Here is a 16,553-nt window from a genome sequence, read left to right as displayed (position 1 = left end):
TGTAGTGTCTTCTTTACTGATGACACCTCTAACTCTCCTTGTCTTATGGTAATCTGCCGCGGCCGTGTAGGTGGGAGGCAACAGGAACGAAACAAAACATGTGCCTGAGAAGTCAGGGGGCAACCATGTATAGGCTCTATTATGGCAGATGAAATAGGGACCCTTAGCTGCTAAGAACGAAGGGGAAGTCTGAGACGCAAAAACATGTGTTTCAGTGCAGATACTTCTCCCTAACTGAGCTCTGGGATTCTTGCCATTACCTTGCAGACATAGGTGACCCTGATGGGGTACAATCCAAATCAGGGAGGATCTCTTTGCTCGCTGGTTCTCACTCAGAGTAACTCCATATCCTGTTATGTTCCATCCAATATATGCTAGTGTCTCATCTCTCGGGATAGTCTCATAGGAAGTATCTTCCCTAATCATATCTACTATACCCTTAACTAGAGCACTATTCTTAGGATTATCTTTCACAGAACGTAGGGCGTTGGCTTCATGAGCGTATATGAACACCGTTCTATATGCCCACACAGAACCATTATGGCTGAAAGGCAGGACCAGATAAGGGATACCTTTATCAGTAGTATGAGGCATAAGACCACACACCCAACAGTTAGTTGTGTTAACTACTAATTGGTGTTGGTGTAGAAGCTGAATGAATGAATTATTGACAAATTCTAATCTTCTAGCAGACTCGTGTTCAGGCAGAGGGTGAAAAGAATGCGAGGAAACAGTAGAAGGAGGTATAGGCTGTGTAGTGGGTGCAAATGTCACTTGAAAAGAGAATAAAACATATCCTATTAAAAACGTCATTACACTAAGCAACATGAAAATACATAATATCAAAAATCGTTTCTTTGTCATCATTATACACATTCTGGCTTTAAAGTCCATCTGTTTGGCAGGTCTCTCATTCTCGAAAAACTCCATCCTCTCTAATTGCTGCTCGCGGTGGTAGGGTGTTCTATGCTAAGGAATGCTTCTGTCAGTCCAGGGCAACTCCCTTAGACCGACCAGAACTGTCGACCTAGCGTCTTCAGCTGCACTCCAAAGACTTGGGCAACCACGACCCTACAGCTGAACCCGGATGGCGGTTCGAAAAACAAAAATAAGAAAGTTTCTCAGATGAGAGAGCTGCACTTTCAAAAATAGCAAAGAAAAATAATTTTTTATTTGTCCATAGTTCTCGGCCTCAAATTATAACGGCTTTTTACAGGTACTGTCTGGTTCTGGAACAAGAGTTCAGGCTCTGTAGTGTTCAATCGAATTGACGGTGGCACAGCTTCTTGCTAAATATTGTCACTTTCACGTTCAGAAATTGTTCCTTTTACACGTGCATCGCTAAAAGGCAGAAAACGAGGCACAGTCTCAGTCTCAGAGTCAGCGATCCCCTCCTGGACCCACCGGTCATACGGTAGAGGCAAAGGGACCCTCTTGCAGTGTACGCCGTGGATCCAGTTCTTTTTCCCTTCCACTCGAACAGCTGATCTTGTTGAGAGAAGGACGAGGTGGGGGCTGGTCCAACGGGGCTGGTCATTCTTCGTCCGCTGGAAGTTCTTGACCAGCACCCATGATCCAGGATCGATAAGATGTCCTGGAGCTTCAGAGACCTGAGGCAGAGTATCGTGAACCTGTTGGTGTAAAACACGCAATTTAGCCGTCAATTCATACAAATAATCAAGCAGTACAGGGTGTTCGATCTCACTGAATTTTGTCGGCCTTGGCACTCCCCATATGTTGGCCGGGCGGCCGAACACAATTTCATAGGGACTAAGTCCCACTCGCGAATGCACAGTCATTCTTGTTGATAGGAGTGCTAAGGGCAGAGCGTCAGGCCATTTAAGACCAGAGCTCGCTTGTATCTTTGCCAACTTCAATTTTAGCGTGCCATTATAGCACTCTACTAGTCCAGCTGATTGGGGGTGATTTGCAGCGTGAAATTTTTGCTGGATACCTAGCCCCTCACATACTTTCTTCATCACTCGACCCACAAATTCACTCCCATTATCACTCCAGACCATTCTCGGCATTCCAAACCTAGGGAAGAATTCTTTGGCAAGGGCTTTAGCTGTGGATAAGGCAGTGTTGTCTTTTAAGGGATATGCTTCTATCCATCTTGAAAAGGCACAAACAACAACAAGTACGTATTTCAAATTGTTGCACCTTTCCATGTGGATGAAATCTAGCTGCAAAACCTCAAACGGGTACGTTGGAGGCGCAAAATGACCAGCTGGAGTTGGGGTTCCCCTACCAGGATTGTATTTCAGACACACCATGCAATTCTTGACCACATTCTCTGCACATTTAGAAATTCCAGCATTTTGCCATACTGGAGCCAACAACTTACAAATCCCTTTCACACTGATATGGGCCATTCCATGAGCCATTGTCACCACTGCAAGCACATACGCATCGGGTAACAACCATCGCTGATGTTCTGACAAGTCAACCCAACAACCATTTTCATCCAATTTACTCCACACACTCAACTCTTTCTCTGAAGCTTCAGCTTGAAGAGACTTCACACTCTCTATCGTATCTTCACACATTCCAACGTCACCAACCCATCTTGCAGGGCCTGCAACATACATTCGATTCATCACATCTTGTGCTGTTTCTTTTGTGATTTCGTCAGCAAATGCATTGCCACGACCAACATCATCAGTAACCTTCTTGTGTGCACTGCATTTCACAATCGCAACTTGTAACGGCAAGGTCAGTGACTCAAGAAGCTCATTCACCAACTGACCATGCTGAATCTTAGCTCCATGCGAAGTCAGGAACCCACGTTCTTTCCACAATCGTCCAAAACCATTAGCCACACTAAACGCATACTGGCTGTCGGTATATATGGTCACTTTCATTCTTTTCGATAACACACACGCTCTCGTAAGTGCAATCAACTCTGCTGCTTGAGCTGAATTATGTGGTATACGTGCAGCTTCAACAATCGTATGCAAAGTCGTGACAGCATATGCTGCAGTCGTATCACCATTCGGAAGCTTGAAGCATGAATCATCCACCCATAAGGTACCATCACACTTTACAAGAGGAGTATCTTTAAGATCTACTCTCCCTTTCATTTCTTCTTCTGTCCTGAGAAAACAATCATGCTGTTCAACATCATCTGTCTTTACTGAAATTGGCAATAACGTGGCTGAATTCAACGTATTGCACCTCTTTATGTGCACATGACTCGCTAACAGTGTCAACTCGTAACCTGACAATCGAGCACTAGTTAAGTGCTGTGTCTTGGTCCTGTTCAACAACGTGTCCACTGCATGTGGAACCATCACAATCAACATATTATTCATCACTAACCCAGCAGACTGTCGAATAGAAACAGCTGCTGTCGCTGTGGCTCTCAAGCAACTCGGCAATGCTTTAGCTACCGGATCCAAAGTCGACGAAAAATATGCGCATGGACGCTGCTTGTCTCCAAAAGACTGTGTCAGCACTGACAATGCACAACCCTCTTTCTCATGGACATACAGTGTAAAGGGCTTACTGTAGTCGGGGGTACCCAACACAGGAGCCGAACACAATGCATTACGCAATTCGGAAAAACTTTTCTGACAATCTTCAGACCACGGAACGGGATTCGGTGTATCTTTACAGGTCAATGCTACCAAAGGTTTGGCCAGCAAAGAAAAATTCGGTATCCACTGTCTGCAGTATGATGTAATGCCCAAGAAAGCACGTACTTCTCTCTGTGTCCTTGGCACACTCAATTTTGCAATTGCCTGAATTCTTTCTGGGGTCAGTTTCCTTCCCTCCTTCGATAAGAGATGACCTAAGTAGATCACTTCTTGTCGACAATATTGCAGTTTTGAAAGAGACACTTTGTGATGTAAATCAGACAAATGACGCAACAACGACAAGGTGGCTTCTTAACAAATCTCCTCAGTAACTGCAGCGATTAACAAATCATCGACGTACTGAATAAGGGTAGCGCCATCAGGTAAAACAATTGCATCAAGCTGTGTTTTTAAGGCCTGACTATATATTGATGGACTTTCACAGTAGCCTTGAGGAGCGCGTTTGAAGCGGAAGCTTCGGCCTCCTAAACTGAAGCTAAAAATATCCCTGCTCTCCTCGTCAATCGGGATGCTGAAGAAAGCATTCTTCAAGTCAATCACCGAGAACCAGGTGGCGGAAGCTGGAATCATAGTCAATAGGGCAGTGATATCAGGAACAACTGGAAACTGTGGCACAACTATTTTATTGACCTCTCTAAGATCAATCACGAACCTGTAAACAGGTGGTTGAGAAGGGTCAGTACGTTTCAAAACAGGCAGAACAGGACTATTACAAATGTTGCCTCTTGTCTCTTCAATTTCATCTTTTTCAATCAAATCATAAATGATCGCTAGCAACGCCTTTTCACCTTCACTAGAGATCTTGTATTGGGGAATGCGTGGCAATTTAACATTGGCTTTCAATGTCACAACATATGGCGGTATTTCCAAAAGACCCACATCATTAGGACCAGTAGCCCAAAGAATATCAGGAAGGAACGACAATTCGGTTGGAAGGTTATCCTTCGACAAATACATTGGAGAGATCACTTTCCTACCCAGTGTAAGTTGTACTCCCGAAGGAGAACAATATAATGTCGCATACAATCTTTTCAACAAATCCAATCCTAACAAGTTTTCACCACAACCTGTCGTTAGAATAAGGGGTGCTTCCAATTCACAAGGTCCAACAGAAAGGGAAATAGGACTAGAAATCAGATTCCTAACTGGGGTGCCAGAAAAACCTACTGAAACATTCATCTCGCCAGACAAAGGTGCGCCAGGGAGTTTTGAGTGCATAATAGAACTCTTTGTAGCACCAGTATCCAACAGAAAAGGCTCTGACACACCTGATGTAATCACCTTAACATATGGCCCACTCTGATTTACTGGAACTGAAACAACTCCCTCTCTTTGTCTATGGCTGTCCTAGCAATCATTACCTTCCATATTCTCATCTTCTGCATAGTAGTCATCAGCATAGTACTGAGCCGTCCTACCAGACGCGTTATTTTGCTGGTCAAAACTATTCATTGAATTCTGAGACGGCAAGGAACGCGCGTTCTGGGGGACACTTCCACGTCCTCTACCTCTAGGAGCTTGTTGAACACCTCGACCTCTTGCGCCAGAAGCACCATTTGTACGCTGTAACAAAATAGGACAACTATACTTGAAATGACCCTCTTCTTTACAATATGAACACTGATTGGGACCTACAGGAACACGTGGTTGAGAAAACTCGAACCTTTGCGAGTTTCTCTGAAACTGTTGTGGTTGCTGATAATTACTCTGACCACCACGTGGCGGATACGCCTGTTGTAAAAGAACCTTCGTCTTCAATTCTTTAGTTTTCTTTTCTGCTCTATCCTTCTCATCTTTATCCCTATTTGCATACTACTGTGCAGCAGCCAATATTTGTGCTGAAGAGGAAACGGCCCAAGAACTCTCTGAATCTTTCGATTTCTTACACAGCTCGGGAAGCAAATTGTGCACAAACTTGTCAACGAACAACCGTTGACCACCTTCTGTACTCATATCTTGACCACTGTGGTCGATAAACGTTTCTTCAAACCTAGTGAAGAAATCAGACACTGTTTCATCTTTCTTCTGCTTACACGCAGACAATTTATCCCAATTCACACGCATCGCAGGCATTAAAGTCTTCATGTAAGTAATGATCCTAGCAGGAAGTTCTGCTACCAAAGGCTCAGGCTTGGCACCACCAACTTGTCTATCATTTGCAGTACTAATATTAGCCCATGAGTCACCTAACTCTTGTGCATGATCTGTATGGCGAATCAATCCCCACAAAGGCTGTGGAACAACATTCCCAAATAACATGTCTATGTCGGCTAAATTCATAATGCATGAGTCTGCAGTCTATGATAATTCCTTATAATACCCTGCAGGGTTTTTATGGGGGTCAGGCAAAGTCTGCTTAAGGGCTAAAACTTCAGCTCGCTTCCAAGGAACATGTACCCAAACACGCTGAAAATGAGCTGGAACAGCATCAATTTGATTAGTGGCATCAGCCGCAACGGCGTCCTTCCATACCGGAGGGACTTCTCTCATTGGGTACTGTTGCACTTTTTTCCTAACTGAGGAGTCATGTTCAAACAGTGACTGGGAAGGATCCTTATTCCTAAAGGACAACAACGTCGCAACTGCTTTCTCAACATCGGAACCCACAATCGTGCCCTTTGAAAACTCAAACCGTACACGGCACAAATCAGGCGGATTTGTTTCTAAATCATATCCTCCAATTCCTCATAAAGGAAAGCACACATTTTCTCAAAAACGTATCTTTGTTTTGGTGCTTCCCATTGACAGAAGACATCCATAACAGACTCTACATCATATTTAAAAGGGAAAGTAACCCATTTACGTGCCATATGGTCAAACATTTCTCTCTCTTGAGAATTAGGCAGTTGACTACGCGACTGCTTACGCTCCGAATCAGGGGTCATACCAGATGACCCAAAGAGAGGAAATATAAGGCTAGCAACAGTATCAGTCATTCTCTGTCGGACAGAGGGAGAAGTTGACAAAAGAACAGGAGGAAAAACAGAGGGAGGCAAGGCAGATGCAGACGCAGAGGCAGTATCAGGAAGAACACCAGAAGAGGCAGTCGATGTAGTAGACAAAGTCGTAGGGAGTACAGATGGAGCAGGTAGCGAAGTCGGCGGCCCTTGAGGGGGCTGCGCCATAGGAGTAGGAGCCAAGTGAAGAGGAGCTGGCGGCTGTGGAAGAGCCTGAGGCACAATATTTGGGGGTTGCACAACTAAAGGTTGCGGTGGTGCTGTAGCACTCTGTGCATAAGGGGGTGGCGAACTCAACAAGTGTGACATTAAAGGATCTTTCTCAAGTTCTTTTGCTGCATCTTGCTGAAGAAGCGGCAAAACTGGATAACATTTATCGATCACCATTTTACGTTGCCTGTGCAACTGCTCACTCATCTGTTCTTCTTCATTATCTTTAAACTGCATAGCAGCTTGCATTATCGAGATACCCTTTTCTCTCTTATTTCTCTTTGCTAATTTAATTTCCTTCTTTTTGGCTTCCTTACGCCATAGGCGGAAAGAGTCAAACATCGCCGGCCGGGCTTTCTTCTTAAAAAGTTTAACCTCCAGATTATCCAGAATCTCTGTGTCAAAACTACCATATTGGGGCCATTTTAAAGCACCATCTTTCCTGGTGTATCGGATCCATACTTCATTATATGTGATGGGGCCTACGCCATGTTTCACATATAGTTCATAGGTTGGAGTTCCAATCGGAGGAACCGGACACGAGTCCTCCAATCGGGAATCCCTATTATAACCAAGACAAAACAAATTTCCAAGTCTGCTAAGACCAGGCATCTTCGCTCTCTAGTCTAGCTTCAAACTTCAAAGGATTATCGAATACGATAGTCTCGAGAATACACGAGTCCCTCGGCTTTGGTACTTGCAAGTTCCAAATCAAAGATCCCAAGGGGATACCAAACTAAGAACCAAACTAAGGACTGGGAGACGCTCCACTTATACTTAACTGAGGTATCGATGACGTCACCAGAAGACTCGTCTATCGTTTCGCTCTACCAATCATCATGGGTGCAAAACAGGGCGATAGTCAGGGCAGCAGTCCTTCGTAGCCGTCGGGAAGCGGGGAACCTCGCAGCAAAGACTTTCGGACCACGTCGACATACAGAGGTCGATGAAGTGGCGGCCTTCCTCCAGAATTTTCACACGAAGTTCCTCACGAATCTCTGGCTTGGACCGGTACCGCTGAAATCACCCAACGTTGGGCGCCAACTGAAGTACTGGGTTTTTCAGAACCCAGCGGTGCCAGGGAACACACCCTAAGACTTCGAGTCCTTCCTGTTTCAGACTACAGAAACACAGAGTCTTCTTGGTGAAGTCAAAGATCGTATTTATTGGCTGCAACCAGTAGCAGGTATCCTAGAAGTACAACACGGTGTATATTCTCAGGAGACTGCTCAAACTTACAAAGCCAGCCTTCTCCTTTTATACAAAATATTATGCTTTAGGCAAACATTCCTTGTTTTACAGTTGACCATTCACATATTTTCACTACAAAGAAAAAGCAGAGTCATGATGACAAGCCCATATTTCAGTTTGTACTGCTCTCAATTAATTACCCGGCGAGGCTCAGTACTTTCATCAGATATCGACGGACCCCCAATAAAAACGGGCACCTCCTCCTCGTAAAGCAAGTCATACAGGGAAGAAACAGGGACAGGTGTGTGTAAGATAAGGCATGGTTTGTGTGTGATGAAAGGTTTTATGATATGTTGTGCCTTGATACTAATCTCATTCGGCCACTGGGAAAGGAACTGGCCGAACAGGTTTGGCTTCAGGCAGTGGAGTCAGCTTGCCCAGGTCACAGAGGAGTCAGCAAAGGTGCATGTGTCCTTCAGACTCATTTTTGGCCTTAGTCATTGGCCTATGTGAGGGCAATCATAAAATGGCTGCCGTTCAAATGGAAACCGAGGGTTCAGGACGGAAACTCTGATTTCAGGGTGATTTCGTCACGCGAATATGACGAAAATACTTGTGCATAGTATTCTAATAATTCTCGGTCTGCTGATACCAAAATCGTCATGATGCGACGATGTTTATAACACGGGTCCAGAATTTTCAGTACCACAATCCTCTTGTCCATGGGGATCCAGTGCAGGTCTCTCAGGAAGGGGGTGATGTGGCTGTCGGTGGGTGTCGGTGCTGTCCCCAGAGCAGTAGGCCACCAGGAGTTGTCGCAGGCTGAGGGGGTGGGTCTGAGGATGAGGACCTCCGTCTTGTCCGAGTTCAGTTTCAGACGGCTGCTCCTCATCTAGTCGGCGATGGCCTTCATACCCTCGTGGATGTTGGTTTTGGCGGTGTGAGGGTCCTTGGTGAGGGAGAGGATGAGCTGGGTGTCGTCGGCGTAGGAGATGATGTTGAGGTTGTGGTGGCGGGCCACTTGTGCGAGGGGGGCCTTGTAGATGTTGAACAGTGTCGGGCTGAGGGATGAGCCCTGGAGGATGCCGCAGATGATGTCGGTGGCTTCTGACCTGAAAGGTGGGAGGCGGACACTCTGGGTTCTGCCGGAGAGGAAGGACGCGGTCCAGTCAAGGGCCTTCTCTTGGATTCCGGCTTCTTGGAGGCGTGTCTTTAGGGTGCGGTGGCAGACCGTGTCGAATGCGGCTGACAGGTCCAGGAGGATGAGGGCTTATGTTTCGCCGTTGTCCAGTTGGTGTCTGATGTCATCTGTGGTGGCAATGAGTGCTGTCTCGGTGCTGTGGTTTTGTCTGAATCCGGATTGGGACGGGTCCAGGATGTTGTTGTCCAGTTCTTTCTAATTGTGTACTGTTCCCTACAGATTCTTCACATATATTTTGCACACACAAAGACTCCGATGCCTGTCCAAGGTATTACAAGTCCAGGTCCTGAATCCCATCCAGACACACCTGGCTGGCGGTTGATGACAAGACATCACATGGTCTTGTGTGGTTTGTCACTTTTCTTTCTCCCCCCAAACCTCTTCTCCTTGGGCCCTTTTCTTGGTGCAGTGTGGTTATCATTACCATTGCTGCCAAAAATGGTCCATAAGGTGTTGGATACTATTGTCTCCTCAAGACATCCTGGAGTTCAGGTGAGTGACCGCTGACACTGACACATCCAGACATATAGACACTAACATACCCACTCACGCACCCAAACAGCCGCTCATATAGTCAGTCACCCATACAGCTACTCACACACCTACTCACTCACCCCTACAGTTACTCATCCAGCCACTCACTCACCCATATGGTTACTCACATACCCATTCACTTACTTATACATATACTAACACATGTACTACCTCACCTATACAGTAACTGACACCAGTACATACCTACCCATACAGACACTCTCACATTCACTCACTCACCCATACAGTCACTCATACACCCACATACTCATTCATACAAGACGTATGCACACACTCTCTCACCCATACATCCACTCACACACCTCATCGCTCACCTATACAGCCTTTCACATTCCTACTTACTTACCCACATAATACTGAAACACCCACTCACTCACCCACACAGCCACACACACATGCACTCACTCACCTATATAGCCACTCACACAGCTACTCACTCACTCATACAACCACTCATACACCCATAGAGCCACTCAGACACCTACATACAAACACACAGAGATACATTCCATCACATAGCCACTCACATATTATGTGTTACAAACAGTATTACTTTTTAGTAGTACACAACTGTACTTATTTAAGTTTTGTAGTATCTTAGTATATATTGTTAACACTCAGAAATGTTTAGAAAACACCCTTACTCACTGGATGATGTCATCAGTGATGTAGTTTGAGATGCCATCAGTGATGTCACTGACCATGTCATGGGTCTACAACCAATCATATGCTCATCCCCAGCTGGTCTAAGATTATTAATGCATCACTAGCCCAAGGTTCATTATCAGACTGCCTAAAAGCTAGCCAGGTCATCAATCTCTTATAAAAACCTACCAAGAACCCAACGGACCTAAATAACTTTCGACCGGTTTCAAACATTCCCATGCTAGCCAAAGTTCTGGAAAAATGCGCTCTACAACAACTGAGCCAACCAATTTCCAAAATAAAGCAACTAGACGACTGCCAATCAGGGTTCAGACCAGTTCACAGTACAGAAACTGCAATCCTGCACATTGTGGGTGACAATCTACTCGCTCTAGACAGTAATGAAACTTGTCTTTCAGTTCTTCTTAACCTATCATCTGCGTTTGACACCGTAAACCATGTCAAATTACTACACTGTCTTGAGGAAAGGATGGGATTAGTGGGAACAGTCCTAAATTGGTTTAAATCCTTCTTAGAGAACATATTGCAAAGATTCCTAGTGAACCAAAAACTCTCTCCGACATCCTGATTCAAATAGGAGTACCACAAGGTACAACCCTCTCCCCATCACTACTCAATCTGTATGTCGAACCACTAACAGAAATATTACAGCAGGGGAACATCTCCTACCACATGTGTGCAGATGACAAACAGCTGTATAGGAAGCTTACATTGTTGGAAGAGATCAACACAATGAACCAGGCATTAAAGATGACCGTTCAATGGTTATCTAGCAATTATCTCAAACTTAACTTGCAGAAAACTGAATTCCTTCTGATCTCCCCTCCTAAAAGCTCCACGGTGATAAAGGAATGGACTAAAACAATCACTGTGCTAAACTGTACCCCAATCCTAGTAGACTCTACCAAATCCCTAGAAATTATGCTGGACAAGGCTTTAAACATGTGATCACACATTAACACGATGGCAAATAAAAGCCCGCTTCCATCTGAGTTATCTTAGAAAACTGAAACTGTTTATCGATACAGCTGACTTCAAAACAGCAGTCCAGGCTTTGGTCATCTCTAGGATTGAGTACGGATGCACAACTCTTTCAGGTCTTCCCAAGATCTCAACAGCTTCCCTAAAAGCCTGCCTCAGCTCAGCAGCTAGACTCATAACAGGCTCTAGGAAATTTCACCACATCACTCCATATCTGAAAGTGATCAATTGGCTTTTATTCGAAGCTAGAATCCCTCTAAAGATGGCATGTATCACTCACAAAGCACTACACTACACAACACCACTTTACCTGGCACAGAAAATCACGTTATGCGGAGGCAGCAGATTCTTTCAGAGCACTGGAGATCTTTTACTGAAACCGGCATTCTTCCTCAAGAAGAGAACATATGATAGAGCTTTCTCTGGTGCTGGTCCAAGAATCTGGAATTCGCTTCCATCGTACATTAGAAGAATCATTTCTGCCACCTTATTCAAAAAGGAAGTTAACTCTTTCCTTATGAGAAAATTCCTCCCATAACTTTCAGCAGTCACTGGTAGGGGTTTATTTGAATCCAAGAGTCAATCTCTCATTCTTCGTCAATTGGCTGCTTCTGTAGGGTACATGTGACAGGATAATAGCCCCGCCATTTTGACATTGGAATTTTGGGACATCGTAATCCAGGTCGCTATCATTGATTGAAAGGTTCAGCTAAACAGCCTCATGGGAGTATCCGTCTGATCCCGTAATATTGTATCAAGAATTGATATCATGTAATAATCAATATGTGTATTAATTCATAAAAGCAAATTGATGGCCACTTTTAAAATTATCATTTAAATGTGGTAGATCACTTATGTTCATGTATAACTATGGAAATTGAATACTTATGTATTGTGAAGCACTCTAACACCAACTTGTGGGTCATGTTCACACTATAGAAAACAAGGAATAAATTAATAAATGATTAAATAGGTGTGATGCATGATGAGAGGTCATAAGCAGTGCATTGCGGGGGCATAAGTTAAGTTAACTCAGGAAACTATAACTACTGAATTTCATTGGTTTTGCACGAGTGAAATGTGAACCTAAATAGAGTCAGAAACTCACTGAGTGATGTACCCACTCACACACCCAGTGAGATAGCTATGCAGGTAGTCTAAGACCCACTCAGATATAGACACACCCTGTCACACACCCGTTGAGACACTCACACATACAGTCACACACCCACTGAGGCACTCTTGCACTCACTTGTCACTGAGCAGGTGTCTAAGTGGATGCATGAGTGTCTGAGTGGGTCAGAAACTGGGTGCATGAGGTTCTGAGTGGATTTGACATTTGAGAAAGCCCTATAATTTGCCAAGGCAAGCATGTACTGAGAGAGCACAGACAGGGTCTGCACTAGTAGCTTTCAGCCATGTTTGAAGGACTTTTTCTGTATATGGTTGAGATGGTTGTGTTACTACTTGCCTAGATATCTAAGGGAGTGTAGAAGTACACCTCTAGATTTTTAATTAAATGTGCTGGGTATATAACTGCCTGCTATAATACCCTATATCTGTCTAAATGTGTATGTAAGCGGCTGCACAAATACTATAATACCGGTTTTAGGCAATAGAGAGTTATGTAGGGGTCACTGCAACCACCTTTGAGTCTGTTGCATGCATAAATAGTTCCTCGTGAGGGACTGAATGTATAAGGGCTTCTGTGGCTGTCTCTGTAACTGAATGACAGGCCCTATGCTTTTGTGAACATGTATATCAATTGTTTTAGGGATGGCATAGTCTATGTAGAACTTGGAACAGAGTCCTGCAAGTGCACAAGTAACTTATTCAACTCAAAAGGACATCTCTCAATCTCCTAAGCACAAAACATCACCATTTATTACATACCTAAAGCACATCTTAGAAGTGTATTATGTGCACTAAAATGTTGGTCTGATACTTGAGAAAGACCCATGGCATGTCAAGTGAAGCATGAAGTAAGAATACACAGACAGGGTCTACACTTGTAGCTATAACCCATGAGTCACCTTTCTGTTTCAGAAGATTGACTCAGTACTTTTCTACATATGTAAGTGAATGTAGTACTACACTTGTATGAGTGCCATAAGATATTTAAGTAAATATGCTGGTATGTGACTGTGTTTTAGTAGCTCTACAGCATCCTTTATTTCTTACATACAGCATATCTTAGAAGTACGTTATGTGTACTAAAATGTGGGTTTGACGCTTCAGAAACACCTATAAGATGCAAAGTGTAGCTTGCAGTGACAGTGCACAGACAAGGAGTGCACTAGTAGCCATCACCAATTTTGAAATACTATTTCTCTGCATGGTTGAGAAGATTGTGTCAGTACCTGCCTACATATCTGAGAGAGTGTAGAAGTGCACCACTACCAGTGCCATGAGATGTTTAAGTAAATGTGCTGGTATGTTACTGACTGCTATAATACCTCTATGGCTGTCTGAATGTGTATGTAAGTGGCTGCAGAAATACTTCAGTGCCTTTGTTAGGCAATGCAGATCTATGGAGGGGTGACTGCAACTACCTTTGAGACTACTGCAGGTATTAATAGTTTCTGGTGAGTGACTTAACCTATATATACTACTGTAGCTGTCTCAATAGCTGAAACACAGGCTTTATATTTTTCTGAACATGTATGTCAGTCGCTTTAGAGATGGCATACTCTATGTAGTACTTGGAATAGCGGCGTGCAAGTGAACAAGCAACTTAGTGAACTGAAAAGAACAGCTCTCATGTTTTAAGCACAAACCAGCATGCTTCATATCACACCTAGCAATTTACACGAGAGGTCTTGGATACAATACCACACCTATTATTGCAGTGGGAAATTGTTTTTGTGTGGTGCAAGGATCAAAAGACACAAGACCTCATAGTTTCTTAACTGTGAATATAATTCACATGAACAATTCTGATAAGATTTGATCAGCACACACTAACTCATGAAGTCAAAGAATCTCAAGAAAAAAATGTATTCATATACAGTTACGATGGAATCTTTTTTTAAAAATTCTTTATTCTTTATTCTTTTAATCGCCACAGGGTAGCCAACGCGTTTCGTCCTTATATATGACTTCTTCAGAGCTCAAACAGGTGTCTTTCATATGCACCGGAATATAAGCTCCAGAATTTTTTTGTAAGGCAAGAAGTCTACCTCTGAATCAAAGAATTTGAAAATTCCATTAGGTCCAATTATTGAAAAGTAGAGTATTATCCTGATCAGGTTTTTTTCAGGGTTTTTTGGGCCAATGTCGGCCACTGCATTTCAAACAGGTGTCTTTCATATGCACCGGAATGTAAGCTCCATAATTTATTTTTAAGGCAATAAGTCTTCCTCTGAATCAAATAATGGAAAATTCCATTGGGTCTAATTATTGAAAAGTAGAGTATTATCCTGATCAGGTTTTTTTCAGGTTTTTTTTGGCCAATGTCAGTCACTGCATCTATTCAATGGGTTTTACGGCAACAGTCCGCCCTCCACCAACTCTTCTCTGTCCGTATTATCAACACAAAAAAAATCATCTCTCACATGTGACTTGTGCATACTGAAACTTTGATTTATAACTTGACAAACAGTTTTTACATGGCAAATCAAGCTACAAGTGAAATTGCACATACAGGACCTGTACTACCAAGCATAATCCATGTTTGAAAAAGTATTTCTCTACATGAATGAGAAGGTTGTGTCAGTACTTCTCAGCATATATGAGAAATTCTAGGAGCACAATTTTAGCAGTGCCATGAGATGTGCGGATGGGCGTATATGTGGCTTTCTATTTTAGCATCGCTATGACTCTCTAAATATCTATGTACGTGGCTATAAACAAACACCTTAGTGCCTGTGTTATGGAAAAGAGAGCAAGGTAGATGTCACTACTATATTTGAATCTGCTGCATGCGCTAGTAGTTTCTGCGTAAGTAACTGAATGTATATGGGCTTCTGAAGCTGTCTGACAAAGCAATGTAACAAAGCGAGAACACCCAGACTTCAAGAAAAACACTGTTTGAGAAAAGCACATCATATATACACGTAAATATTTCCACATCTTCTAATGCCTTGCTAGCTTAATATTTAGCTCCTAATCCACGTTTTCTTACTACCTTACATCATATAGTAAGCAGCAAATCTACAACATGCTGATTCAAAGCAACAGATTTGGAACCAACTTCTCACGCACCTAGTTTGCAAATCAGACAACCTGTCACATTCTTATACACTCATAAAGCATCTTACTCACCTGTTATTAAACATACAAAACCACTCGCAAAATCATAAATACATTACCTTATATAGTTCCAATATTTTCTCAAAAATATTTGATACTTTCTTATAACATTCTCATGTGTACATATACCTTTTCGATAATTTTTTTCTCAAAATCAAATGGAATTCAAATAACTGAATATTGAGTTTGTTCATCAAAAACAATTTTTTGGTCTCATCAGATAGATACAATACTGTCAGGAAATGCAAAAACTAAACATAATAATGCCACACAAAGCAACATTAATGGCAGCATTTTCAACTTTGCACCCTCTGGTAGTGCAAAAGCCAGCAAATAAAAACATATCTTTCAATTTTTATTGTGTTACTCCATTCCTGAATGGTTAGTATGTGTTAACCCTTTCGTGCACTTTTATAAAGAAGCCCAATATGTGTGGGTGTTTTGCACACTTCTGACAGTGGGTGACAGTTGTGCTACATTTGGGCTCTTTACTCTCAGGTGGCCATCTTCGGGGACTTATTTGACATGAAGCTCCCTAATCCCCTCATTTACTGCAGTATCCTTAATAGAAAATCTGTTCAGTTTCCCACTTTGATTCCATGAAGATGGCGGTAAGACATGCCACACTTTTTGCATAAATTCAGAATGTTAGCACTCTGGTTGCTCATCAGAACGCTGTAGTAAACTAGTGATCACCAGGGAGTTAACTAGCAGTCTGCTGCTTGTGTTGAAAGTGCATGTTTCAGTCTACATGTCAGAATGTTTTCCTGAAATAGAAGTCTGGGCAAGAAAACATTGGGAGATCCACTCAAGCCACACCTCCCTGGACTCCCCTCGGCGTCTAGTTTTCAGAACTGTCTGGGTTTAGTAGGTTTCCCTAGATGTCTGCCAAGCCTGAGACCAGAAATGCAGTGACCCCATGCAAAACCAGGTTGTTTTGTG

Source organism: Triturus cristatus, chromosome 10 (genome assembly GCF_964204655.1).
Source record: "Triturus cristatus chromosome 10, aTriCri1.1, whole genome shotgun sequence".
Lineage (NCBI taxonomy): Eukaryota > Metazoa > Chordata > Amphibia > Caudata > Salamandridae > Triturus > Triturus cristatus.
The sequence above is the reverse complement of the archived record's forward strand: the minus strand, read 5'-3'. Positions refer to the sequence as shown.